Here is a 26,486-nt window from a genome sequence, read left to right as displayed (position 1 = left end):
CCAGAAGAAAACTGTTGACCCACCTTCCCCACTGGTGTCTGTTCAGTGCTGAGTGGCTAAAGCCTCCCTTCTACCCTGACCTCCGTTCCTCCTTCCTCAACTTCTGGGGGATGCCTGCTCATCCGTTAAGCCCCAAATCTCAACTGCCTTCTCTGGGCCCATCCCCAGCAGTCCCAGCCCCCTCCCCCAACCCATGCAACTGTCCTCCCAGTCCGGCACACAGTGTGGCACCTGGACAGAATCATGTCGCTTGAATGGATGCTTGAGCAAATAGACAGTACCCCCTGAAATTTTGTGGGCTCTAGCTTTGCCCTCGGGGATGGAACAAGTGTGACCTCCCATGGGTATGTGAATAATGCTGGCATTGAATCTGGACTCTGTCCCTGGCAAGTAACTAAACCTTTCTGAGCCTCAGTTTCTAATTTGCAAAGTGCGTTTATCCATCCCTGTCAAGAAGGGGGGAAATGCTACTGCTGCTTGAGCCTCGTCCTCCTTCTCTCGCCCACTTTCCCAGCTCCTCAAGCCCCCCAAGTCCAAAAGCTTCTAATGGATGAGCCGTTAAGAGGAGGCAGCAGTGTGGGCACAGCAGGGAGAGGGCAGAGACAGAGATGAGGTGCCGGTGGGGGGCCCATGTGGGAGGTTGCTTGGCTCTAGCAGCCCCGGGAAGAAGGCACGAGAAAGATGGACTGATGCTCTGGTTGGACTCAAGGCTGCAGTCAAGTGGGGGCACATCAAGGGAGCAAGAGAAACCAGAGGAATGGGAGAGGCTGATGGTGGATGGAGCCTCCTTCCGGGCAGAGCACGGCCCTCTAGTTAGCCTGTCCCTGAGATTGCTGGACCCCAATACCCCCTCCTGCCAGTCCCACCCAATGCCACATGTCAGGAAAATCTGCAAACCAGGATGGTCACTCAGCCACAACACTTGTGGGTACTATATGCCAGGTACCATTCTAGGGACTTGAGATAGGAGGTGAGCAAAACAAATGTGGTTGCTGACCCTGAAGGCCCATGGGAGAAGTGGAAATTAAACAAACACAGACTATGTCAGGGTGTGACCATTGTCATGAGGCAAAACAAAACAGGATAAGAAGCGGGACAGGGGGCTCTTTGAGGAAGTGACATTTGAACTCAGGCCTGAATGAAGTGAGGCAGAAAGTTCTGCAAGTATTTGGGAGCAAAAAATTCCAGGCAGAAGGAACAGCAAATGCAAAGGCCCTGGGGAAGAAACGTGATATTGATGGAGCTGCCAACATTGGTCAAGAGAAGAAGCACAGTATGGGACATCAGCAGTTGTCAACCAAGTGACCATGAGGGTGAGAAACTTCAGCTCTGTAGCCTTTGTCTCCTTATCAGTCAGATGGGCACAGAAAGATGTCATCGGTGGTTATTAAGATGAAAATGGAGGCAGTGCCCTGTAGGTCAGGGCAACACACAACAGATGTTTAATAAACATGGACTGGCTGGGCAAACCCTCCAAAGGGAACTGACAGAGGGGAGCCTGGCCACAGGATGGGAGAAGCTGTTAAGAAAAGGAGTCCTGGGGCGCCTGGGTGGCGCAGTCGTTAAAGCGTCTGCCTTCGGCTCAGGGCATGATCCTGGCGATCTGGGATCGAGTCCCACATCAGGCTCTTCCGCTGTGAGCCTGCTTCTTCCTCTCCCACTCCCCCTGCTGTGTTCCCTCTCTCGCTGGCTGTCTCTCTGTCACATAAATAAATAAAATCTTTAAAAAAAAAAAAAAGAAAAAAAAAGAAAAGGAGTCCTACAAAAGGGCTATCTATGGTCCTTCCCTCCACAGCATTCCTCTTTGACCTGATTTGCTGGGTCCTGCAGGTGCTTGAGTTTGCAACCCCTGGGAGTCAATCAGCAATTGAAGGCAGGAGACCAGGCCCCTAGGAGGGAAGGCCCAGACAGCTGAGAACCCAGGTTCCAGGAAGGAGGTAGAGAAGGCTTCCCAGGGGGGGCACATCCACACCTCGATCTGGAAGGACGTCCAGGAGGGTAAGGGTGAAGGGAGGTACCACAGATGGAGAGTCAGCATGTGCAAAGGTAAAGAGTGGGCCAGTTCTCCAGCATGTTCTGGGACAAGAGGAGGAGGGGGGAGGGAACAGTGACAACAGCAGTAAGGACAGCTAATGTTTACAGAGCACCTGCTGTATGATCCTCCCTGGACCCTCACAGATTGATAGCCATGACAGCATCACCTCCATTTACGGAGTGTTCAATATGGGCCATTCCTCTTAACAACCCTCTGAGGCAAAGACGCAGCATCCCCATTTTACAGATGAGCAAACTGAGGCCCTGGCCCATTAGCAACTTGCCCAAGGCCCTGATGCCAGTAAATGGCAAAGACAAGACACAAACCCAGATACATCCTGTGAGCTCTCCAGCAGCAGGGCCCACAGCCTCCTGCAGGAAAGGGCACTGGGAGCCATGGAAGGTTTTGAACAGGAAACCAGCATCATGAGACCTGTTCTGGAAATATCCTCTGGTTGCATCACAGGAGGAGGGCTGGGGCCTGAGAGGAGATGATGCCACCACCTCAACGGCAAGGCCTCCTGCCTTAGTCTCTGCATAAGGGGCCATGGGCCCTAGAGCAGAAGCCCCCAGCTCTGTAAGGAATAGAGTAAGCCCTCAGCGAGGCTTCCTCCCACCCACCCCAGGGGCTCGGGCACCAGTTCCAACCTGCAGCTTTAATTAAAAGGCCTTTTCAAACAATTACCAGCAATAATAATAAAACCCCAAATAGGAACAATAAAACAGTATGACTGTCGGAGAATTAAAATGGGCACCTGGCGTTCTGCCACCCCCAGGGGGCAATTTGGGGCGCAGGCAGGAGGCATGATTTTCACCTCCAATAGACACGTCAGTCCCAGACACTGGCTGGGAGGAACTGGCTTCAGAGAAAGGGACCACCCTGTGTCAGGGACCCAGCTACCCCCAGGCCACTGCGGCGATCCTCAGGAGGAGGGCTTTGACCATGCGCCCCAGCTCCCCCCCCCCCGCCTCGGGCCTCAGAGCCAGTGTCCCCCACCTCCAGGGCTCAGCCAGACCATGCGCCTTTCCCTCACTCAGCCTGGAACAAAAGCCAATGGGCCCTGCCACTAAAATCTAATTGGCCCCTCACCTCCACCTCGCCACCCCGTCCTGACTGGATCGCCCTTTGCCTCCCCTGAGAACTGCACCAGCCCCACACCAGGTCTCCAGCTTCCTCTGGGCCCCTGCGAACTGCTCTGAAACCAAACCCCGCCTCCTCTGCCACCCCCCCCCCGCGGATCCTGCCGGTGCCTCCCCACCACCACCACCCCCCCCCCGTGCCCTCCCCTCCCCCTGGCCCTGGGGTGACACCCCCGTCTCATTTGTCTCATTCGTCCCCTGAGTGAGCCCAGACCGTCCCCACCTCAGGCCCGGCGCGGTCTGTTGGAGGGACACTGCAGCCCACGCCCGACTGGCTACAGCTCAGCCTCAACAGCACCTTCCGAAGCCTCTGATACTCACCCCCAGGCCCCTCCGTTCTTCCCCACGTTATGGCATTTGTAGCACTTTGTTTGTTCACCCTCTGCTTCTCTCAGGAGAGCCCTGTGAAAGCGCCGCTCACAGCTCGGTCCCCAGTACCTACCACATACCTGGCGCACAGTAAGTGCTCAGCCAATGCTTGCTGAACCATCCAGCAAACATAACCTCCCTGCAGTCCACGAAGCCGCTGCCCCCCAAATATCTGGTCATCTCTGTGGGCAGGTGGGGGCAGTGGCTTTCCAGCCTCCCTGGGTTTCCTGCTCCGGGGCCTCTGCAGGCAGCTTCTATGACACTTCCAAGCCTTTGTCTTCATTCCTTAAGGGCAGGGGCTGGGGATGGGGGAGGGAGATGGTCTCTAAGATTTCTGATCTAGGTTTCTCCCATTTGACAAACACTTGTCAGCAGCTCCTTGGCGTCACCCCTGAGCTGGGTACCCAGGCTCCAGGGCCTGGGACCCATCCTTGGGGGGGCTTCCAGGCCAGCAGGGGAGACCCTGTTAGAAAGAGCCATGTGATGGGCAGGGCAGAGATGGGAGCAGTTTGGGAGGCTGGAAGACATAACCACACGCTCATTCAATCCTCATCCCACTGACCACCTTGGGCAGGCGACCTCAGATCTCTGAGCCTCAGTTTCCTCATGAACATATGGGAGAAACCTGCCTTCTGTGGGGCCACAAGGAATTGAAGCCATATCATGGCTAAAGGACAGAGCACAGTGCCCAAAGCATTGTTTATGCTCTGGTGGACAAGGGGCTCTGAAAGACGCAGGTGCGACCACCTGAAGGAATCAGGGAAGGCTTCCAGGAGGAGGTGACTGGACCTGAGTCCTGAGGAATGAGCAGGAATCCAGGAGGCCTGAGGGGAAAGAGCATGCAAAGGGCGGAGCCAGGAGCTGGGGGAGCACAGAGCAGACATTCCCTTGTGGCCACAGCACCAGAGAAGCCTGACTGTGAAGGTGTGGGATTTGGTTTTGTTTTTCTTTTTTTTTTTTAGTCTTTTTTTTAAAAAAAACCCTTTATTAACTCCCGATTATGAAAAATTTCAAACATACACAAGTGCAAGGAGAGAATAACTGCATTTACAGGGAGCACTTGAAGCAGGGCGAGCAGGGGGCCTGATGCCCAGGCTCTCTCTGAACTCCACCCCTGCTCTCTCTGGCTCCAAAGTGAGGCCAGATGGCCTAGGAGGGTGCCGCAAGGCCAGCGGCTCACAAGCCCCCCACCTCCTCCAATCGACCAGGCAGAGTCTGAACCAGCCATGTTCCGTCATCAGAGCTGGAAGTAGCAGCTTTCTTTGACTAACCAGTGAAAAAGAGAAAGAAATTAAGTCTTTTTCCAGCCAGACTACATTTCCTGCATCTGAGAGGGTGAGAATTTGCTCTTGGAAGGAAAGAAAGAGTCTCCTGTCTGGAGCTTCCTTTTTGAAGCTCCATGAATATACATGGAGGCAGAGAGGGCTCTTTGAGATGCTAACAAGCTGCTTTACCTTAGGAAATTGAGGTCATTGAGGGGGCTGTGACTGGTAGGGGGCAGGGGTGGGAGAGGACAACTCAGTGCCGACCTTAAGCAACTCCATTCGCCTCTGAGCCTTCCTTTTTCTCACCTGTGAAATGGGACACTCCCTGCAGGGGCTGCCAGGGACAGAAGATGATGCAAAGTGATACTCCCAACAGGGTACCTGGTACCCAATCGTCAACCCAATACTTAACGGTGCTAATTTCATGGAACCCCAGGGCTGGGAGGTACCACTGGGGCAGTTAGTGGTAGAGAAAGATGGGTTTGGCAACCTGTTCGACCGGGGTTCAAATCCTTGCTCTGTCTGCCACTAGCTCTGTGTCCTTGGGCAAAAAATACCACCCCCTTGTGCCTCAGTTTCCTTATCAGTAAAACAGAAAGAATTTTGTTTACCTATCATGGGTGCTATGTGGACAAAATGAGCCAAGATATAAACCCTTCGTCACTACTAATACACAAAGTACATGTTAGTTCTGGAGGTTCATGATTATGTCAGCTTGGGCCCCTCGCTGTAGCAGAGGCCCGGCTGAGTGGAGAGGACCTGATAGGGAGAAACACGGTCAGGGCAGGGGAAAGCCTGCAGGCTGTCAGGAGAGGGACCTTGGAGATCAGCCCACTTCTTATTGAAGCAGATGAGGGAAGAAGGGTATGAACCCTTTGCCTTGTCCAAACCCTGATTCATGCCTCATTCCCAAGCCAACCACATTCCTCAGTGCCTCTGAGGATGACAGGCACAGCCTCCTCATGGCGCCCCTTTCCATATGGAAAGTCTCATGGAATGCAAATATGATCACATCACCTCCTTGCTCCAATTTCTCCAATGACTCTCCAAAGACAAGCCCTTCCTATAGCTGAATGCCCCTCTTATGTTTATACCCTCATCTCCTGCTACCTGCCCCCCACTCTTCCAGGCACACCTAAACACAGTGGGCAGTCTCCTTGGCACATAGTAGGTGCTCAGTAAACATCTGTTGAATGACTGTGAGTGAATAAGTGAACAGAAGCCACAGAACCCTGCTGCCAGGGAAACCCCCTTCTGTGGCCCCTCTCCCCAGAGACAGAACGCCTGGCAGTGGTTGGGGAGGCAGGGGGCCAGCAGCCAGGATGACCCCTGCCCAGCTCCAAATGCTGCCCAGACTGCAGGTCTAATTGCTACAACTCTGGAACAAAGCAAATTAATGAGGCAGATTAATGCTCTCATGTCATTCCTGTTCCCTCCACAGCCATCAGGGAGCTGGAGGAGCCCCCCCCCCCCCCCCCCGGCCATGTGGCCCCTCCCACTCTTCCCTGCTCCCTGATGCCATGGGTCATCCACAAAGAGAAGGGAACAAATATTAGGTGCCTTTGTTGTTGTGGACACTGGACATGGGGACCCATTTATTCTTCACGAGGTAGAAATCGCTGTCCCCACTGGTGAAAGGGAGTGCCTGAGGCCCAGAGAGATGGGGTGGCCTGCCGAAGAGACCAAGCAGGGCTGAGATGTCTCTCTCACAACCTGTCCCAACTTATAAGGGAGATGAAGCCCGCTTTACACTAGCCAGTCCCCTCTCCTCACCACCTGCACTGGAGGCAATGATGGACAACTATAATAATACTAGTGACAATAATAACAGTGACAACAGACAACATTTACTGTCCACTGGACACTGTGCCAAGAACTAAGAAGCCACTAAAGCCTCAACAGCCCTATGAGGTAGAGCATACTACATGCTCATTATACAGATGAGGACACTGAGGCACAGAGAGGTGAGGTGCTTGGCTGAGGTCCCCTGGTGAGCAAGCGGGTCTGCCCTTCCAATCTATATTCTCCACTATCTTCCTCCATGGCCTCCCTTTGGACACCAACCCAGGCTCTGGCCTCAGGGGTGTGGAACTGGTCAGCAGGTCCTTCTCCTGACTGCTGCCCCACCTCTGGCCTGGACCATTAGGTTCCTCAATGCCTTCAAAAGTATGCTTTGCAAGAATGACACACATTGTGTTTTAACTGTTATCATTTGTTCCTTACTACAAAACAATATATGTTCATAGCAGGAAACTGGAAGAAAATAGAAAGGCATTTGAAAAATAAAATTATTCCTCTCCCAGAGATGATGACTTTTGATATTTTGGTGCATGTCCTCTAGCCTTTATTTTCTATATATAATCACCATCAAGACACCCCTCAGCAGCACAAGATTTGCTCTGTGCTTGGCCCTATGCTGAGCATCTTGTACAAATTATCTCATGAAATTATCTTGTGAAATTATCTCATTTCACCCTCACTACTCTGTGTGTGTGTATATATATATATTCCTATTGTAATATATATATATACACATATATATATGTGTGCGTGTGTGTATATATATGTAATATATATATTACAAACAGAGGTTCAGAGAGGTAAAGTCACTTATCTGAGATCACAGAGCTGGTCACTGGTATAGCAAAGTTCAAACTCGTATGTTTTGGCTCCAATGATCTGAACTGTTTTCTTATGATAACTTCTTAGAGCTGGAATTGCCTCATCAAGCATATGCAAAATTCTAAACTTTGGGATAATTCTGTACCAACCTGCCCTAAGAAGAGGGGAAGTGCCAATTTACACCCTTGCCAATAGATTCTAAAAATGTATTTCCCTATAATCTTGTCCATGGTGAATTTTATTTGCTTTTAAAATTGCCAGCTTGGTAATTCTTTTTTTTTAAAGATTTTTATTTATTTATTTGTCTCAGAGAGAGAGAGATCACAAGCAGGGGGAGTGGCAGGCAGAGGGAGAGGCAGGCTCCCTGCTGAGCAAGGAGCCTGATGCGGGACTTGATCCCAGGACCCCAGGATCATGACCTGAGCTGAAGGCAGACACTTAACCGACTGAGCCACCCAGGCGTCCCTAAATTTGTCAGTTTGACATACAAACAAGATATACCATCAATGTTTTTGATTTCCTTAGTTTTACTACTGTATGGTTTTAGTCTCTGTGTATATCTGGGGCCCAGATGACCAGGGCCTGCTGCCTCATGTCTCAGCACAAGAGGTGCCTCGGAGAAGTTGAGCCATCAGGTTAAGGGTGATACCCAGCCACCTGACACCTTGGCCACTCTGTCACTAAGTATTTTGATGCTAGAAGCAAATCCTGTCTGGAAAATATAATGTCCTGGAATACAGGTATCCCTTAGCCTACTTGACAGATAGGAAAACTGAGTCAGGAGTAGCCTTCACCAAGTTTTTGACCCTGAGAGTTCCTCCGTCCCTGAGTCTTCACTCTGTTGTGTAAAAATTTTAAATTAAAACCTTCAGATTCAAGAAACTCAATGAATCCAAGGACAAGAAATACAAAGAAAACTACACCAAGGTAAATCATAACCAAGTTGCTCAAACCAGGGATAAAAAGAAAATCTTAAAAGCAGTCAGTTCAAAAAAAAAAAAAAAAAGTTAGGTACTGAGGGGCAAAGATAAGAATGACAGCAGATTTCTTGTCAAAAATAATGCAAGCAAGAAGACAACATCCTTGAAGTACTGGAAAAAAAAAAATCCATCAACTTAGAATTCTATGTCCAGCAAACATAAGTTTCAAAAATGAAGGTTAAAATAAAGACTTTTCCAAATGTAGAAAACTTGAAAGAACTCACCACCAGCAGACCCACACTACAAGAAATGTTTAAGTCCTTCAGGCTAAAGGAAAATGACACCAGAGAGAGAAACACACATCTACAAAATGGAACGAAGACCACTGGAAATAGTAACTACATGGGTAAATATATAGGATTATTTTTCTCACCATTTAAATCTCTTTAAAGACAACTGTTTAGGCAAAAATAATAACAATCTAACGTTGAGTTTATAACATATGTAAAAGTAAAATGCACAATAATAATAGCACAAAATGTAACATTCTTATGCTAAACATGAAGTGATGTAATATCGTTCAAAACAGACTGTTATGACTTAAAGATGTGTATCCATACATCTTAAAGGAGGCAGAAAAAAAGGAAAAAGACAGACAGAACAAAGAGAAAACATACAGCAAGATAAAAGATTTAAACCTAATGATATTAACAATCACATTAAATATAAATGGTCTAAATATCTCAACTAAAAGACAGATTTTTAGACTGATTTAAAAAACAGACCCAGTTACATGTTGTCTATAAGAAACACACTTCAAATATAAAAACACAAATGGGTTAAAAGAATAGAAATATATATACCATTTTGATACTAATCAAAAGAAAATTGGAGGGCTAGCATAACATCAGAAAAAGTAGATTTGGGGCAGTAAAGAAAGTCATTTCATAATGATAAAGAGGTCAATCCATCATGAGAGACATGAATCGCAAATATTTATGCAATTAATATTAAAGCCTCAAAATATGTGAAATAAAAAGTGATAAAAATGCAAGGAGAAATAGACAAATCTCCAATTACAGTCAGAGATTTATATTTCCCTCCCTTCATAATTGATAGAACAAGTAAACAGAAAATAGATACAGAAGATTTGAACAACACTACCAACCAACTTGACTTAACTGACATCTATAGAACACTCTACACAATAATAACACAATGCATACTCTTTTATGGAATATTTACCAAAACAGACCATATTCTGGGGCCATTAAACAAGTCTCCACACATTATAAGAGTCAAGTCATAAAAAAAATATGTTCTATGATCACAATGAAATTAAAAAACCCGAGGAAAATCCCTAAATATGTGGAAATGAAATAGCACACTTCTAAATAATCCATGGATCAAAAGAAAATCAAAAGGGAAATCAGAAAATATTTTCAACCAAATAAAAATGAAAACATGGCAACAAAAAATTTGTTGCTAAAGCAATATTTAGAGGAATCTTTATAGCACCAAAGGCCTATATTAGTGAAGAAGACAGGTTTCAAATCAATGACCTCACTTTCACCTTAAAAAAACTGAAGAACAAATTAAACCAAACTAAGTAGGGGAAAAGAAATAATAAAGATCACAACAGAAATCAGTAAAAGAGAAAACAAAAAAGCAATAGAGAAAAATCAATGACACCAAAAACTATTTCTTTGAGAAGATCAATAAAATTAATAAATCTCTAACCATACTGAATGAAAAAAATAAAATATAAAAGAGATTTTATAAGAAATTTTACAGGTAAAATATAAAGGGAGAGAAGACACAAATTACCAATATCAGGAATAAAAGAGGTGACATCAGTTATACAGATAATGGAAGGATAATAAAGTTCGCTGCAAGCTACAGTAATCAAGTCAGTGTGGTACTGTCTTAAGGATAGATCAATAGAACAGAATTGGGGGTCCAGAAAAAATAACCCTTACATTTATGGTCAGCTGATTTTCAACAAGGGTGCCAAGACCATTAAATGAGGAAAGAACTGCCTTTTCAGCAAATGGTGATAGTCCAACTGAATATCCACATGCAAAAGAGTAAAGATGGACGACTTTGCACCATGTGCAAAAAATGAACTCAAAATGGGTCAGTGACCTAAATGTAAGAGCTAAAACTATAAACCTTTAGATTAAAAGGTGTAAGTCTTACTGACTTAAATTGGGCAATGGCTTTTTAGATATGATGCAAAAAGTATGTGTATCGAAAGAAAAAAATAGAGAATCTGAGCTTCATCAGAATTAAAAGACTATAAAAGGACACTATTTTTGTGCTATAAAGGACAATTCAAGAATGTGAAAAGATAACTCACTGAATGGGATGATATTTGCAATCATATATCTGATAACAGACTTATATCCAAAATATATAAAGAACCCTTACAACTCAATAATAAAAAGACATAGCCCAATTTAAAAACTGGCAAAGGATTTGAATGATGTGAATGAATGTCTCAAAAGGAGATATACAAATGTCAACAAACACCTGAAAAGATGCTCCACATCATTAGCCATCAGGGTAATGCAAATCAAAGCCATAATGAGATACTACTTCACATCCACTAGGATGACTACAATTAAAAAGGCAGACAATAACACTCCTGAGGCAAGAGAAAAAAAAGAAATATAACCTATTGGGACTGCATCACAATAAAAAGCTTCTGCACAGCAAAGAAATCCACAAAACTAAAGGCAACCTACGGAATGGGAGAAGATATTTGCAAATGACACATCCAATAAAGGGTTAGTATCCGAAATATATAAAGAACTTATAAAACTTGACACCTAAAAAACAAATAATCCAATTAAAAAATGGGCAGAAGACATCAACAGACATTTCTCCAAAGACGACATACAGATGGCAAACAGACACATGAAAAGATGCTCAACATCACTGATCACCAGGGAAATGCAAATCAAAACTACAATGAGACATCACCACACACCTGTCAGAATGGCTAAAACCACCAACACAAGAAACAACAGGTGTTGGTAAGGATGTGGAGAAAGGGCAATCCTCTTGCTCTGTTGGTGGGAATGCAAACTGGTGCAGCCACTGTGGAAAACAGTATGGTGGTTCCTCAAAAAGTTAAAAATAGAACTACCCTATGATCCAGTAATCACACTACTGGGTATTTACCTCCCAAATACAAAAACGCTAATTCAGAGAACACATGCACCCCTATGTTTATTGCAGCATTACTTACAATAGCCAAATTATGGAAGCAGCCCAAGTGTCTGTTGATAGATGAATGGATAAAGAAGATGTACTTATGTACACACACACACACACACACACACACACACACATAGAGGAATATTATTCAGTCATAAAAAGAATGAAATCTTGCCATTTACAACAATATGGATGAAGCTACAGAGTATAATGTTAAGTGAAATAAGTCAGAGAGATACCATATGATTTCACTCATAGATGAATTTGAAGAAACAAAACAAACAGGCAAAGGGGAAAAAAAGAGAGATATAAACCAAAAAACAGACAGTTAACTATGGAGAACCAACTGATAGTCACCAGAGGGGAGGTGGGTGGGGGGATGGGTGAAATAGGCGATAGGAGTTAGAGAGTACTCTTACCATGATGAGCACTCAGTAATGTATAGAATTGTTGAATCACTACATTGTACACTTGAAACTAATATAATACTGTATGTTCACTATACTGGAATTAAAATTTAAAACTTAATGTAAAAAAAGACAATAACAAATGTTGGTAGCTGGAAAAACAAACACTCCTACACTGCTGTGGAAATGCAGAATGGTGCAGCCACTTTGGAAAACAGCCAGGTAGTTCTTTAAAAGGTTAAACATAGGCTACATGAACCAGTGATCCCACTTGTAGATAGATACACAAGAAAAATGAAGGCATATCCATTCAAAAACTCATATACAATGTTCATAGCAGCTTTATTTGTAACAGTCAAAAAGATGATACAACCTGAATGTCCACAAATTGATGAGTGGATAGATAAAATGTGGACACGTACAATGGAATACCACTCAGCAATGAAAAGGAAAGATGAAGTGCTGACATATGCTACAGCTTGTATGAACCCTGGAAACATGGCACTAAGGGAAAAAAGCTGGTCACAAAAGACCACATATTGTATGACACCAATTATATGAAATGTCCAGAACAAGCAAATCCATATGGATAGAAAGTAGATTAATGGTTGCCTAGGGCTGAGGGTAGGGGAGTGGGTAGTGGGGAAAACGGAGTGGGTGTTAACAAGTATGGAAGTTTTTTGGGGGAGAGTGATGAAAATATACTAAAATTTACATGTTGATGGTTGTAAAACTGTGTATACAATGGTATTAGAAGCCATCAATTTGTACACTTTAAATAGGTGAATTGTATAGTATGCAAGTTATATCTCAATAAAGCTATCATTTTTAAAAAAGGATAACAAAGAAATATTATGAACAACTTCACATCAATACATCTGACAACTTAGATGAAATGAATAAAACTTGAAGATACAAATTGTCAAAGCTCATGCAAGAAGATAGAGATAACCTGAATAGTCCTATATTTATTAAGGAAATTGGATTGACAGGTATGAGTGTTCCCACAAAGAACATTCACAGTTCAGATGGCTTCACAGGTGATTATACCAAATATTTAGAAGAAACAGTACTAATTCTATACAAACTCTTGTAAAAGATTGAAGAGAAGGAAGTAACTTCCCACCTCACTTTATGGGGCCCTGATACCAAAACCAGATAAATTCAATACAATAAATGAAAACTATAGACCAGTATCCCTCCTGAATACAGATGCCAAAATCCTAAACAAAATTTTAGCAGATCTAATTTGACAACATATTAAAAGGCCAGTGGGGCTCATCCTAGGAGTGCAGGGTCAGTTTACATTTGAAAATCAACCTATGTAATTAACTATATTAATAGACTAAAAGAGAAAAACCATGTGATTATCTCAAAAGGTACAGAAAAAGCATTTGACAAAATCCCATTCCCAATTTTAAATATTCTGTGCAAACTCAGAATAGAAGGGAATTTCCTCAACTTGAGAAGGGCATCTACAAAATTCTCACAGCTAGCATCACACTCAATGGTGAAAGATGGAAAGCCTCTCCTCTAAGATCCGGAACAAGGATGTCCACTTGAACCACTTCTATTCAATATTCCATTGGAAGGGCATTAGGCAAGGCATGAGGGCATTAGGCAATAAAATGAAACAAAAGGCATCCAGATAGAAAGAAAAAATAAATTAAAATATATATGCAGATGACATGCTCACCTATACAGAAAATGCAACAGAATCCACACACACACACAAAGCTATTATAACTAATAAGCAGGCTTACCAAGGTACAGGATATAAGATCAATATACAAAAAACAAACTGTAATTTCTATATACTAGCTACAAACAGAAATTGAAATTTAAAAATACCTTTTATAATAGCATCAAAAATATGAAATACTTAGTAATAAATAAAACAAAAGATGTGAAAGACCTTGATATGGAAAACCATTGCTGAGAAAATAAGCTAAAAAAAAAAAACCTTAAATAAATGAAGATATCTTGCTCATGGGCTAGAAGACTCAATATTAAGATGTTTATTCTCCCAAATTGACCTATATATTCAAATCAATCTCAGTCAAAACCTCAATGGGCATTTTTATAGAAACTGATAAGCTAATTCTCAAATTCATATGGAAATACAAAGGACCTACAGTAACCAAAACAACTTTGAAAAAGAAGAGCAAATTTGGAAGGTTGATTTCAAAACAGTGTGATGCTAGTATAAAGATAGATAACTTAATGGAACAGAAGAGGGAGTCTAGAAATAGACTCATATACATACATGGACAACTGATGTTTTTTATTATTATTATTTTTTTTAGTAATCTCTACACCCAACATGGGGCTCAAACTCATGACCCCAAGGTCAAGACTTGCATGCTCTACCAACTGAGCCAGCCAGGCAGCCCTAGACAACTGATTTTTGATGAAGGAGCACAGACAATGCAGTAGAGCCAGGAGAGTTTTTTCAGCACATGGTGCTGGAATGAACGGATATTTATAAGCAAGAAGTGAAATTTAATCCATACCTCACACTATATAAAAACTAACTCAAAATGGATTATAGTTCAAAATATGAAACCTAAAATTTTCTTTCAAGAAGAAAACATAGAATCAACCTTTATGATATTGGGTTAGGTAAAGATTTCTTAGCTATGACAACACCAAACACAATCCATAAAGACTTGTACTTCATCAAAAATGCCTGTGCTTTGAAAGACACTCTTAAGGAAATGCAAAGACTCACCACAGACTGGGAGAAAATTCTCGCAAAAGCATATATCCTTTATAGGACTTGTATCCAGAATACAAAAAGAACCCTGAAAACTCAATAATAAGAAAACAAACAACCCAATTTAAAAGTGGGGAAAAGATCTGAAGAGACACTTCAGCAAAGAAGATATACAGATGGCAAATAAGCACATGAAAAGATGCTCAACACCACTGGTCATTAAGGAATTGCAAATTATCACCAGAAGGAACTATCACAGCTATAAGCATGCTTGAAATTAGTAAGATTGACTATGCCAAGTGTTGGTGAGGGTGTAGAGGAACTGGAACTTTCATACATTGCTAGCAGGAATTTAGAATGGTACACCCACTTTGGAAAACACTAGCAGTTTCTTAAAAAGTTAAGCATACACCTACCATATTGCCCAGTTGTAACTCTTCTAGGTATTTACCCAAGAGAAATGAAAGCATAAGTTCATATAGACTTATAAACACATACAAGCTTTACTTGTAATAGCCCCAAACTGGAAACAAACCCAATGCCTACCAAGAAGTAAATGAATAAATAAACTATGGCATATCCACCCAATGGAATATTACTCAGGGGGGGAAAAAGAATAAGTACTAATACATATTACAACGTGGTTCGATCTCCAAATCATTATGTTGAGTGAAAGAAGCCAAACAGAAAGAGTATATATGATTCCATTTATATAGAATTCTAGAAAACACAAAAGAATGCTTGCCTAGGGATGGGGAAAGGCAAGAGTAGAGAGTAGGAGAGGCAGGGTGGGAAGGGGTAGAAGAAGAGCAAGAGGGAGGATTACCAAGAGCCCTGAGGAAACTTTTGGGAGTGATGGATATGTTCATTATCTTGATTGTGGTGGTAGTTTCACAAGTGTATACATTTGTCAAAACCTACCAATTTCAACACTTCAGTTATGTGTGATTTATTGTATGTCAATTATATTTCAATAAAAGTTGTTTTTAAAAAAGGAAAATAAATCAAAGTTGCACTGGGGGGGAAAGAGATTAAACTAGAATACTTCGTTTTTTTTGTCAACTTAGAGGTTCTAAAATTCTTTGAGTTTTGAAGTGTTAAGTTTCATCTGTTCAAAGATCCATAATCATTCATTTCCAGAATGTAAACACACCTCATTCTGTCACTTAGAGATAACTGTACTGAGACTCTAAGATGCACTGGTACCAAGTCAGATGCTATAATTCTAAATCATTTCTCCTAAATGTAACACTCATAATCTTAGATCTCACAATTCCATCACTTCATCAATCTCTTTTTTTTTCTTCTCCAAAGAATGGCTCCTATTCCATGATCAGAATGTAAATCTCCTCCTGCTTTAGGGACCCACTAAACATGATATTTAGAAAGAGTTTTAAGTAATATGGGGATGTGCTTCCACCATGAGAATGAGCAGGGAGGGATGGAACAGGAGTGAAACACGAAAGTATTCTGGAGTATAATCCCCGCCAAGAAAAAGAAAACATCCTCAGAGAGAACAACCAAGAGGACATATCTCTGACACTACAGTGGACACCTCTAGTGAGTTTTGGTTTTGTCTTTTTCCTTTTTAATATTTTTACATTTTAATTATTTTTTAATTAATGGGCTTTATTTTTCAGAGTAATTTTAGGTTTACAGAAAAATTGAGCAGGAAGTACAGAGTTCCCATATAGCCCTCTCTTTAACCCCTGCTCCCCTGCTATGGACATCTCACATTAGTGTGGCACATTTGTTACAACAGATGAACCAATATTGATACATTATTATTAGCTAAAGTCCATTATTTACATCAGGATTCACTCTGTACCGTAAAGATGTATGGGTTTAGACAAATGCATAATGTCATGTATCCACCATTTCAGTATCATACAGAACAGTTTCTCTGCCCGAAAATCCTCTATGCTCCACCTACTCATCCCTCCTTCCCTTCCCCCAAATCCCTGGCAACCACTGATCTTTTTACTGTCTCTACAGTTTTACCTTTTCCAGAATGTCATATAGTCAGAATCAGACAGTATGTAATCTTTTCAGACTGGCTTCTTTTGCTTAGTAATTGCATTTAAAGCTCCTCCATGTCTTCTTTGTGGCTTGATAGCTCATTTCTTTTTATCACTGAATAACATTCCATTAAATGGATGTACCACAATTTATTTATACATTCATTTATTGAAGGACATCTTGGTTGCTTCCATTACTTTGTTTTAAAATATTTATTTTATTGATTTATCTTTGTTTTTTAATTTATTTATTTTTAAATTTTATTTATTTGAGATAAGGAGAGAGAGTGAGCAAGAGAGCAGGAGCTAGGGGAGCACAGGGAGAGGGAGAAGCAGACTCCCCGCTGAGCAGGGAGCCAGATGTGGGGCTTGATCCCAGGACTCTGGGATTTAAATAAATTTAAATAAAATCATGTAAATGCTGGCAACAACCTAAATATCCATCATGGGGGAGCTGGTTCAAGGTGGTCCAACTTTGTAGCAGAGTTTCCTGCAGCTTCTAGAAATTATCTAATTATGTTTAGTCAGCGTGTTGGTGAGGATGTGGAGCCACTGGAACTCTCGCACTCTGCGTGTGGGAATGCAAACTGGGTCGGCCACTTTGGAAGACTGGCAGTATCTACTAAAGCTGAACATTCAAGGGGCGCCTGGGTGGCACAGCGGTTGAGCATCTGCCTTCGGCTCAGGGCGTGATCCCGGTGCTGTGGGATCGAGCCCCGCATCAGGCTCCTCTGCTGTGAGCTTGCTTCTCCTTCTCCCACTCCCCCTGCTTGTGTTCCCTCTCTTGCTGGCTATCGCTATCTCTGTCGAATAAATAAATAAAATCTTTAAAAAAAAAAAAAAGCTGAACATTCACATCTTCTACGACCCAGAAACCACTCCCAGCTAGCCACCCAACAGAAATAACTTCGTAAGTTCCCCCGAAAAAAATGTATAAAAAAGTCCAGAGCAGCACATTCCATAGAGTCAAAAACTGGAAATAATCTAAATGTCTATGGACAATAGGACGGATAAAGTATGAAATATTCCCTCAGTGAAATACTAGGCAGCGATATAAAAGAATGAACTACCAAGCCACATGACATGGATGAATCTCCCAGACAAAACGACGAGCAAAAGAAGCCAGATACAAAAGGGACATCCTGCATGATCACCATCTATATGAAGGTCTAGGATAGTCAAAACTAAGCTACGGTTCTGGAAGTCAGAATAATAGTAACCACTAGGGGTGATGGGTGGGGAATTTACTGGGAAAAAGCATGACAGCCTTCTGGAGGAGCTGGAAATATCCTATATCTTGACCTGAGTGGTGGTTACCGGGTGGTTATGGACATATATCATATATATGATATAGGTACCATATGATATATGTGGCATATGATATATATGACATATATACATAGGTACACATGGGTCAAGCTATGCTATACATATAAGATTAGTGCACTCTACAATGCATGTTACACCTCAACGCAAACGTTTTAGATATAATAAAGCTCTGTAGCCATTGACTGAGAAAGGTGGTTAGCATCCAGGGAAAAAAGTAGCTATAGACAAACAGGACTAATACGAAATATGACCCTATTTATGCAAAATCATTTACACACATGCACTTCATCTACAGATGACTTCAACATTATATGGCTACCACTTATGAGCAATTTCTGTATGCCAAGCGCTGTGCTAAGAATTTCATTACATCATTTCATCCTTACAACAGTCTTTGAGGTGAGGACTATCGCTGGCTTACTGCTGGCTCCACTCTGCCGTCAAGAAGACTGAGGCACGGGCGTTAGGTAATTTGCTTGAAGTCAACCAGCTAAGTGGTAGAGTTGGATTTGAACGTGAGTTTCACAGCACCAGAGCCCACACTCGTATGGAAATCCCCAAGCCCTGCCCATGGCCCATGAGACCCCACATGGTCTGGTCCCTGCTACCCCCTCTTGCTTCACCTTGTCCTCTTTCACCCCAGCACTCAGCCTCCCCATCTTCCTTTCTCTTCACTGAAAACACCATTGCCCTCACACCACAGCGTCTGCACATCTGCTGTTCTCTCTCGCAGGAATGATTTTCCTCAGCATCTCTTTGCTAGGGGGACTTCTCCTCACCTCTTAGGCCTCAGCCCAAGTGTCACCTCCTCCAGGAAGCCCTCCCCAGAACCCAGCCTGGGCTGAGACCTCATAGTTCCAATGCCCCTTCTCTGTGGACCTCATCCCTGTTTTGCTTGCGTTTTGGAGTTCACTAAGATGCGGAAGTGTCCCTTTCACTCAGAGCCATGCCCCCTCTGATCACCACAGGGCCTGGCATGGAGTAAGCACTTAACAAATAACTGACGAATGCATGAGTGAATGAATGAATGAATGAATGCATCTGCCAGGGAAGATCAACTTGGAGAGATATCTGGAAGGCTGACATCAAAATATTAACAATGGTCACCACAGGGAGGTGGATTCCAGGGAATTTTATACGCATTTTTGTACTTTGCGGTTTATCTGGCTGGACAGTGTTCTGGTGGGTAGGTATCATTTTCCAGCCTCCAGGCATTTCTCCTGTCTAGGACACCCCTGCTGCCACACTACCCACCCACACCCGCCCCTGCACACACTCTCCCAGCTCTGCCTGCAGCCCCAAGTGGGCGGTTATTAATAAACGAAGGGAGAAGGTCACCCAGCTTGCAAGCACTGAGCTGTCCTTGACTTGGGTGCAGCTGAAATGCGCCGAGACGGGGGGAGCTGCTTCACCAAGTGCTGAGCACGTGTGAGCTATTTCTGATTCCCACCCGGCCGGGCATGGCACATCTGCCGCGGGAGCCAGAGCCAGAGCCAGAGCCAGCCTGGTGGGCAGCGGGGGAACCACTGACCAGCCGCCCTGCCATGCTCACACCAGACCCACCACTGGCCTGCTGAAAACGGTCCCCAGCTTTCCAGTGCTTGGGGCAGGAGGACGGGGGACAAGACCCTCAGACTGGCAGTCAAGGCTCAGCAAGACCGAGCTCCGACCTGCCTTCCTGCTCTCCACTCTCCCCAGCGCAGCCAGGTTCTCGCTCATCTCCTGGCCTTTGCACGTGCTATTCCCTCTGCCAGGAACACCTGCCCTGTCTCCAGTTGTTGGCTCGCTCCCTCTGAACCCAGAGGCCTCAGCTGGGACCACTGGTCCTCCAGAGGACCCTCCCTGATCATTGCCACAGCTCTAGTGTCCCTTGTCCTAGGGCTTCCTGCTATGGCAACAGATATTTTGAGGTTGTTTTAGTGGCCTGTGATCTGCCACCCAGACTGGGATGTGGCCACCACGAGGGCCTCGTTAGTCACCTCTACATCCCCGGCATCCAGCAAGGGCCTGCCCTGCAGCAGACACGAATATACGTTGCCAGACTGACCACACAAGGCAGAAGGTGCTTTGCTTGCTGAGAGGGCCCAGGAGGACAGAGAGGCTTAGAAAGTGGGGCACAGGGGAGCAGGAGGGGAGCAAACGACTGAGTCTGGCTGGGCCTTGGAGACCAGGGTCACAGCGATGTGGCTCTAGGGGACAGGGAGGTGGAGAGGAAGACCCATTCACAATCAGCAGGGGAGAGTCCTGGTCCAGCCACCCCGGCCCCAGAGCTCTGAGCAGCCCAGATGCCAGGTGCCAGGTGTGGCTGCTCATAGGCCCTGCCTCCCCAGCCCCGACAAGCCCGTTGGGTATAGAATCTGCACAGAACAGAGCATTTTATCTAAATATAGCTGCTCCCCAATGAAGGACACACAGGGAGGGAGTGGGGGGCGTGGTGGGCCTGGTGGGCCTGCAGCGCTGAAAGAATCTTCGCAGGAACACTTGCCCACAGGCCCACAGGCCCACAGGCCCACAGCCACCGGCCCTGGCAGAGTCCGCTCTGGGCCCCAGGGTAAGATGAGGGCCTCGGTGGGCCTCTCCAAGCAGGAATTCCCATTATGACCTCCCACCTAAAAGCTGCCGCTTTAAATATGGGCCAAGCACAAATCAGGACAGCAGAGGAGGGAGGTGACACAGAGGTGGGGCCTGGGGGAGGGGGACAGAGAGGTGAGCCTGGAGGAGGGGCACCCAAAGGTGGGCCTGGGAGGAGAACACAGAAGTGAACCTGGGGTAAGGAGACCCAGAGGTGGGTCTGGGAGAGGGGGCCTTGGTCCCTGGCAGTCCAGGCTCCAGGCTCTCCCCACCACCTTGCTGCAACAAAGGCACAGAGAGGGAGGCAACTCAAAAGGGTCACCAGGGGTCTGGGGGCAGTGAGGGGAGGAAGACCCAAGGGTCCTGGCTCCCAGGCACCCTGAGAGTTTCTGGAATTCTCTTCAGCATCCTGAGGTTTTCCTGAGGACCCTTTAGAGTGGGTGGCAGAACGAGTGTGAGATTCCGAGGCCAGGCCTCTGGTTCAGTCCCATCTCTACCACTGAGGCCCTCAGGCAAGTCATCTCTGGGCCTCAGCTTTCCCCTCCCTCTGTGTGCTGGTCTCACCGGGAGGCCCAGGCTGACCTATGAGCCTATCTGGACTGGAGTGTGGGGAAGGAATGCCAGAGGGCACAGTGTGTGCGCATATGGTCAGGGGAGGTCATAAGAGAACCCAACACCACCAGCTGCTTTTTCTCGAGCACCCACTATATGCTGGGCCCTGTCCTCGGGACTTTATCACACAGAACTCGCTTCACTCTGACACCAAGCCTCCAGATGGGCAGTGACACCATTACCCCATGGGGAACAGATGGAGAAACTGAGGCTCAAAGAGATTTCTGTGACTTGCTGAAGGTCACATAGCTGGTGAGCGGAGCCAGGACCCAGCTCAGGCCAAATGCTCAGAGTCTGCTCACTTCGTCCTGTGCGTGGACAAGCCTGCTGGCGGCCACTCCAGGGCGGTCGGCCTGTGGCTCCGAAAAGCCTTCCCAGAATCCTCAGGGCTGAGGCAGTTGCCACCTTTCCACTCAATTTTGTTCTTTCAATTAAAAACAAAACCAGAAAAAAAAAAAAACCCTGCTCATTAAAACAGCTGGACATAACTACTTGCTGCTATTAACACCTTATTTTTAAACGGTCGCTAAGGCCCGCCCAGAGTCTCCCCCCACCCCCCTCACACTCACCCTGGCCAGGATGACATAGTGGTTAAGAGTCTAGGCCATGAGGATAGCCGGTCTGGGTTCAAATCCCAGCTCTACCAGCTGCCTGCTGGACCTTAGGGGTGTTGCTCTCCCTCTCTGTGACTGACTTCCCCACACGTAGCGGTAGTGGACAGTGATTCCTCACGCCCAGAGTGCCTGGGGGTATTAGAGAGACAAACAACTCAAGGTCTGGCCCAGACCTTACTGGAAACAGTCGGCATCCCTCCTAACATATGGATGATGAGTCTACACCCGATTCCCTGAGAGTGGCTCCTGCGTGTGTGTTATGTGTGAAAGAGAGAGGGTAATAAATGTTTACGATTGCTTTAAGCCACTAACTTTTGGGGTCATGTGTTAGGCAGTGATAACTACCGCAGATGGTGGTCCCTGAGATGGGGAGGAAGAGATAAGGGCAGCCAGAAGCTGCTTGCAGCCGTGCGATTTCCCCGGCTCCCAGGCTGGGCATGCGGGGGCTCCCCTCCAGTGGCCCCCGGTCTGTCCAGAGATGCCTCCCTCCCAACCTCAGCCTTCCCCCTGCAGCTGCTCCTTACAACTGTTTACAGACAGAAGAGATCCGAGGCAGCTCGGCTAACCCACGGAGCCTACTACGTGCCAGCACAGAGTGAAGGCTTGCACATCGGTTTTCACTGAATCCCCACAACAGCCTCTGCAGCGGAATATTATTATCCCCATTGCCTAGAATCATGTCTGGCACCTAGTAGATCTTTATAACAGTTAGTGTGGACCAGACTGCATTGACAATAGACCCCGAAATTTCAGGGGCTTAAAGAACAAGAAATGTATTCCTTTCAGTCGGGCTTCTCCCCAGGTTGGCAAAAACAGCCCTGGGGTGGGTCCGTAAGCGAAAATGAGGCAACCGACCAGCCAACTTCCTGCTTGCCCAGCCCCAGGCACCCCCACATCTGTCCCAGATGGGCTCATGCAGCCATTGCTCCTACTCCCAGTCCTCAAAGAGAGGAGCAGAGGGGTCCCAATGGGACATGTGGGCTGAGCTCCTGTCTGAGGCACCTGCCAGGTGACCTGGCCCCTGTAGGGGGAGGAGCCTGAGGGGGCCCGGGCTGTACTCTGGCCACTGGGCACAACAGTGCTCAGCTGACGCAGGCTAGGCATTGCGGGGGGCGCGGGGAGCCAAGAGGCACCAGCCTGGCCCCTGCCTGGAGAGGTAGGGGAGGCAGACACATAAGCGGACCTCACATGGTACAGGCCCTCTGGAATCCAAGGCAGGATTGACTCATGTGAATGAGAAAGTCTCCTGTAAGGGCAAGGCCTAAGCTGAGCGGTCAATAACAAATAAGAGTTACTGAGCAAGGACTTTGGGGAAGGGTATTCTCCGCAGAGGGAACAATGAATGCGAAGTCTGGAGGCCAGAAGACACTGTGTGTTCTGTGAATCCCATTTCATTCAGCTGAGCTCTAAGTGAGAGCACACTGGGGGCTGGAGGGGGCTGGAGGAGGGCACAGAGGCAGGTGACAGAGGCCTTGACTGCTCAGGGCTCATGATGAGGTGTAAGGGGCTGGGTGTGGTGTTGGGATCAATCACTTGGCCTGCGAGTAGACGGTATATGGGCAGGAGACGGGGAAGGGGGCTGGGACAGTCATCTTGACCAGAGGCTGTGAAGGCCAGAGCCAAAAGATGCTTGAAAACGGGACATGAGGCCGGGAAGGAGCCCAACCTTTGCTCTATAGCTGAGCCCCTAGACCCACCCCCAGGGCTCCAGGTGCAAGGCTGCCTTCCCGCCAGCCTCCAGAAATGGCCTTGTCATTGATCAAACCCAGCCTGGCAAAGGGTTCCTGGAAGCCTCAGGGCTGCTGGCTATGGGGTCCCCTGCCCACCACTGCCCACTGCCTGTGCCCCTGCCCCATCCAGCATCAGCAGAGGGTGGTGACACACTGGGTTGGCAGAGGTCAGCTGGCTCTGGCCTCAGCCTCAGCAGGCAGGCAGATGGCCAACACTCCGTGCCAGTGCTGGGAAGGCCTGGGGTGTGGCTGGCCAGGAGAGCACTGTGGGTCTGCCCTGCTCCGGAACCTTCTGTGGCTCCTCAGTTTCTTTCAGAGGGAAGCATCCACTTGGGGGGGGGGGCGCCACGGGGAGGCGGTTTCGCTCCGTGCGAACTTGCAGTGGGACCTCAGGCAGGTTGTTCACAAAGTCCCGAGATGGACTCTGAGAGTCAAGGGTTCTGCTAACTACAGCCAGGGCAGACCCTCTGGCCAAGTTCCCAGCCCCACCGGGGCAGGCTGCCTCACCTGTCTGAGCCTCAGCTTCCTCCTGTGCCAACAGCCCACCTGTCTCCCCCAGGCCCTGACTCCACCTCCCACGGAGCCCCTTGCTCTTCAGGCTCTTGAGCCTCACATGGCCCCTGCCGCCCAGCACGGGGCCTTTTCGTCCCAGTTCGCTCAGGTGGCAGGTCAAGCGTCACCTCCTTAGGGCGGCCCTCCCTGCCCTGCGGACTAGGTCTCCTTGTACTTGTCTCTGTGATAGCAACACCTGTCACTGCGGTGAGTTTACATTCATCTGGGAGGTTATGTCGTGACTGTTGGCCTCCCGAGAGGATCGTGGGCGCCGCAGGGCAGGGACCCAGAGCTCCGCTCCCTGACACAGGCCCAACACCTGCTCTCGGCACGAGCAGGCACTTCACATGTATCTGCTGCATGAACACTGCCAAGAAGGGGAAGAAAGGAAGGACGGCTAGAGGGATGGTAATATGTGCCTCCTAGTGTCAAGAAGACCTGACGATACACAAAGGGCCTGGCTCGAGTGGAGGCAACATCACTCCCACGCACGTCTCTCACACGCTCCCCATACATACCTAGCACATAGAACACACACACACCCCGCATCCACACCCCACACACACACATGCACACAGCGGAGTGAAGGGGCCGAGGGTAGCCCCACCTCCCCGTCCACGCCCACACTAGCCCAGAGTCCCCTGATGCACGAGGGTTAGAACCACAGACAGGCAGAGGTGGCCCAGCGGGTAGCCAAGCCCCCCAGGCTGCCCAGAGCCAGCCTGCCTCTGTCCCCACCCAGGCTGTCCCTGGAAGGCCTCGCATATGCCTAGTCCTCCAGGAATCTCTCACACCCCAAAGGTGGCAGGTTCCCCGGAGGAGAGGTGCGAGATGCTGACACCTCCTTGCCTGTCATCACACCTTGGCTTCCAGGGTGGGAGCTGGAGGTCGGTGAGGAAGCTCAGAGAGTTCCCAGCAGTGCCAGGTGGGGGCCCAGAGATGGGCTGGGGCAGCCCCAAGCCCCCACCCCACTCCTACTGCACAGGTGCAGAAATAGAGACTCAGAGAAGGCAACAGGAGGCTCACAGTGACCCAGCTGGCCTCCTGCCTGGGGTCTGCCTTCTCGCCTGGATGCCTGAGTCACCCAGCCTGGTGGCGATCCTGGCTCCACCATCCACCTGCCGTGCGGCCTGTTTCCTTGGATGGAAGATAGAGAGGATCACAGCACCCTGCCCCCTCTGTGGTGGGGGGCACACGTGGAGAACACAGGTGGCAGAGGGCCCTGTCCCCCAAGAGCTCCTCCCGAGTTACAGGGGACCCCTCAAGAGCCATCACTGCAAGCTGCCCAGACAGCCTCCAGATCCCAAAGCCCAGCCCTCGCCATGCACACTGCTCAGAAAAGCAGGCAAGCATGCCACGGCCACACAGCAAGGCCCCGGCACACTGGGACTTGAACTGGGGCCCTCTGCAGCTCAGCCTCCCACCCTGCTAGTGGATCTGGCAGCGCCGAGGAGGTGCCAGGGCTTGGCGGCAGCCGGGGGAGGGAGGGAGGCAGGCAGGCAGCTGGGGGTGGTGGGAAGAGCCTTTTTTCCCCCCGTCTTTAGCAAACCCGGATCCCCATTTCCAAGCTGCGCTCCAGAGCCCTTGGTTGCTGCGTCACTGCGCGCAGTCAGCCCGCAGTGGGCGGAAGGAGAGGCTCCCTCCCTCTGGCTTGGGCCTGGGAAGCCAGGCAGAGAGACGGTCAGGGGTGAGGACAGTGGGGGCTCCCTGACACCTTCCAGAGGGAATCTCAGCTCGGTTCACTCCTGGAGCCTCACAGAGCTGAGCTAGGAGAGCCGTGGAGACCTAACCCCCAGCCCTCCAACAAATAGATGGAGATCATGAGGCCCAGAGAGGTGCTGGGACTCCATAGGGGACACACAGCAGCAAACCAGCTAACCAGTCATTCCAAAGCCCCATCTCCTGGTAGCTGCAAAGCAAAAGCGTCCTGGACCCACCCTTGTCACCGCAGGCTCATCTGTCACTGCAGAAAGAAAAATATGCGAACCCAGAGGCCTACTTTTCACTCCCCAGCCCCGCATCTGGGGGCACAGAGACTCCCTCCTGTGCCATCACAAACACTTCATCGGGGTGTGGTTCTGAGCCCCCATGGTGGGGCCCAGCACAGTGTGAAGGTACACAGCAGGCGCTCAATAAGTGGTCTTATTCTCCATTTATATGCCAGGATGCCTGCCCCATTTCTGCATTATCAAAGACAGAACCTGCCCACATCGTGTGCTTTCTAAAGATGACCCCCTCATGTACCAAATGTGGCTTTAGCCATTTTTGAAGCGAACTCCAGGAGATGGATCACCTGCTCAGGCCTTCGCACGCTGAGGGACAGATGCAAACGCGTGTTTGCTTTGCTGCCTTCTCCGAAGGGTCT

This window comes from Ursus maritimus, unplaced genomic scaffold (assembly GCF_017311325.1).
Source record: "Ursus maritimus isolate PB19 unplaced genomic scaffold, ASM1731132v1 scaffold_22, whole genome shotgun sequence".
Classification (NCBI taxonomy): Eukaryota; Metazoa; Chordata; class Mammalia; order Carnivora; family Ursidae; genus Ursus; species Ursus maritimus.
This window is presented reverse-complemented; position numbering follows the sequence as displayed.